The 3,639-nt window shown below is 40.3% G+C and overlaps 1 pseudogene; it reads right to left on the minus strand.

Annotated features, from left to right (window-relative positions):
* Positions 1-371: 371 nt before the first annotated feature.
* LOC102761315 lies at positions 372-1,107 on the minus strand (annotated as a pseudogene).
* Positions 1,108-3,639: the final 2,532 nt, after the last annotated feature.

Genomic DNA, 3,639 nt, shown 5'->3' on the forward strand with positions numbered 1-3,639 from the left:
TTAGTTGTTTTTTTTGTTTTTTGTTTTTTTTAAGATTTCTCAGTTTATTTGCATATATACATTGTCACCCCAGGGAGCTAGCTCCACTTCTGGAGTCCCTAACTCCCTTCACCCAGCCAACATCCAAAACCTACATAGGAGACTGGGTCCTGAATACCCAGGACTCATATCACAACCCTGCAGGTTATAAGAATTCATTTAGCAAAAACAGAGGCCAGTGCCCATTAGACATCCTTGCCCCTTTGTAAACATTGACAACCAGGCCACCGGAGCCTGGGGAAAGTGTTCAAATGTAAGGGTACCATTACTGTGTGCTCAGAGGGCCAGGGACACAGCTGGCAACTATACCCATTAAGTCCTGAGGACCTGCCCCCCCTGTGGCCTGGCAAGTGCAAGGGGAAGAATCCAGGCAGCTACCCCATGCTTGAGGGTTCACATGAGACTGCAGCGGTGCTCTTGCCCATAGGAATTCTCCACACGGGCAATCTCCTGGATGACTTGGTGAAGATGCCTTGAGTCATCTGATTCTCTCGAGCAGATGACTCCATGAATGTCGCACCCCATGACTCTGCCACTTCTTCCCTTCAATTGCCTGGACCTCCCTGTCTGGAGAGAGATCTGCCTTGTTCCCCACCAGCACCACCGGCTGCCGAGTTTTCCCATGGCCTTCATGTAGCTTTTGGTACAGATTCTCAATGACGTGGAAGCTTTAAACACAAGAAATGGAACTATCAGACTGCGGGATCTCAGAGGGAAGGTGGGGGAGGTGGATGCCTGGGAGGCAATCAACCAAAGATCTTATATGCTACTCATCCTGCTCTGCTGTGTCCACCAGGTGTAGGTGAAACTCGTCTTTGCCAAGAGTCACTATCTTGCTGTAAGTATTATCCACTGTAGGATCATAGCCTTCCAAGAACTCGCCCTCCACAAATTGATGTGCCAAAGATGTCTTCCCTACAGAGCGGTACCCGAGGATGACCACCTTCCTATAGCGGACTAGCGGCATGGGAGGGGTCGGCCCCGAAGGGCTTGCAGAACTGCGGGCTGGGAAAGCCCTAAGAAGAGGAGGTCACAGTGTAGACAGATGCAGCAACTGGCACAGAAAAGCTCTCTTAATCTTAGTATTAATGAAATGGTGATTAATGCTTCTGAACATGACAAATGTGCCCTAATTCATTGTCTCTATGCATCGTTTTGTTGTAAGTTCTAAATGTCACACTAGGGCAGGAAAACAATTAGGATATAGAATTTATAGGAAGGGATACAAAAACCTAAGTCTTCACAGAAATAGAATTTTTATTCAAAGAAAGAATTTATAGAAAAGTTGTTAAAATAAAAGGTAGAAGTTTAAAATATCATGCAGCTTTAAGTAAATAAACAAATGAATGAAGCCGATTTATGAAATTATATAAACTGGAGTGAATTTCAAGATATATTGTTAAGTAAAAAATGGAAGTAGAGCTCTGACCGGTTTCGCTCAGTGGATAGAGAGTGGGCCTGCAGACTGAAGGGTCCCAGGTTCGATTCCGGTCAAGGGCATATACCTTGGTTGCAAGTGTGCAGGAGGCAGCTGATTGATGTTTCCCTCCCATCGATGTTTCTAACTCTCTATCCCTCTCCCTTCCTCTCTGTAAAAAATCAATAAAATATATTTTAAAAAAATGGAAGTGGAGAAGAGTTTAGTTTGCTACCTTTTATGTAAGAAAAATGGGGAATGACAAAAATATATGTGTCTGCATGTTTCTGTAAAAAATACCTCAAGGGTGATGAGAAACTGATGAGATTAATTACATATATTGGTAAGTGGGAATGGGATGGATAGATGAAGGATGGGAGACAGTATATGGGAATAATACTTCTCTAAGTACAATTTTTAAAATAATTTTGACTTGAGGGCTATAGTATGTTTCATTATTCAAATACACACACACACACACACGAATGTTAAAATACTAAAAATGTATTTTAATAGATACTAAAATAAATGAATCTAACTATAATTGAAATCAATAGGATAACCACATTTAATTAGTGGGAAATAGCCGTGAACAAAATATATTTCCTTTATATAATCAGAATAAAAACAAAAAGAATTATAAACAAATACTAAAGTTTAGTAAGTTTATTTTACATCATTTTATGGGTTGGCCATTCAGAATAAATGTAATTTCAATTACAGGATTGATAAAATAATAAATAACACTGTAGATCATGAAAGACAGGTTATTCACAGTGTCTGGTAACCACTGACATGTGTTACCTCTTAGGTTAGAGTGATAATGACTTTATCCTTTAGCAACACCAGGATGATTCATTATTCTCAGTTAATTTTGATTAATCTTGCCCATGCTTTTAAATTATTCTCTGTATTAAAATATGTTCTATTATCCCTTTTGTATGTGTTATCTATTTCTTGCTGGCACCGCAACTATTACATTATTTTAATTCTTTGTAATAAGTACATATACATAATTCTGAAAGTTCACACATGTTAAAATATATACAAAGAGAGATAAATAATGTGAAAATAATAATAAAGGTAGAACATTTGATGTATTTAAATATTCTGAAATAAATTTTATTTAAAAATATTATCTATTCATTCAAATGCTCTTTTCATTAATCACAGCTTGAAGACAACAGCATGAGTTCTTGAGGCAATGAAAAGTACTGGTGGAACAAAGAATCTGAAGAGAAAATCTCTGAAATATTTGACAGTCTAAAGAAAAGACAAAGATTAGAAATTCAGGATGTTCTAGTGTGATAAATATTTCAGGATTTCCCTTTTTTGTTGTTGTAAGTGCTAAAGTGACAGGAATGAAAGGGAGTTTGACCTAACCTTGTCAGGTTCACAAACCAATCTTGACTTAGCATAATTGCTGATTGACACATATTTCTGGAATATCATAAGAAAATATTAGACATTCAGAAGAAAGGAATTTATGTCTAAAACTCAAGGGCCAAATGGATAATAGAATCAGATTAATAATGATGAAACTTTGGAATTGGCTGAAAAGGATGTAAATTATTTTTCTTATGCTCAAGAAAGGAAGAAGGATGCAGTAACAATAAAATTCCAAGAGGAGTCAAGCTGGCAACCAGCAGGATGGCAGTAAGGAAGAGTGTGTGAGTGAGTGAAGGAGAGAAAAGAGAGTGTGTGGACGTGCATGGTGTGTTTGCGTGTGAGTGAGGGACAGTTAGATCCTTCAGGAGTCTCAGGGGCTGGTATACCGGGCTCTCCTAGACAGGGAGCTCTTGTTACTGATGCAAGTACTCCCAGGGTGACCAGTTCTGGCACAGAAACCACACCATCTTGAAGAGGAGAGCTGCTGTGACTAGGAGCCCAGCCTTATCATCACCCAGACTGGCCTCAGACACCATATTGGACCCTACAGTCACTCTGGCCAAAGACCTGCTTCATCATCTGTAGACCCACAGACACTGGGACTCTAGCCTCCCTCGCTACAGGCTCCTGTGAGGCCCAGAGTACACTCTTCTTCCACCAAGCCCATTACTTTAGCCACAGACCCCACCTGACTCAGTGCCTGGACCCTCTAGTGAGTCTCAGAGTGCGTGACCCTCCTGCCAAGCCCACTGCTTCAGGCACAGGCCCCATGTGACTCAGCACCTGAACGCTTT

The sequence above is a fragment of the Myotis davidii genome, unplaced genomic scaffold (genome assembly GCF_000327345.1).
Source record: "Myotis davidii unplaced genomic scaffold, ASM32734v1 scaffold99, whole genome shotgun sequence".
NCBI classification, from domain to species: Eukaryota; Metazoa; Chordata; class Mammalia; order Chiroptera; family Vespertilionidae; genus Myotis; species Myotis davidii.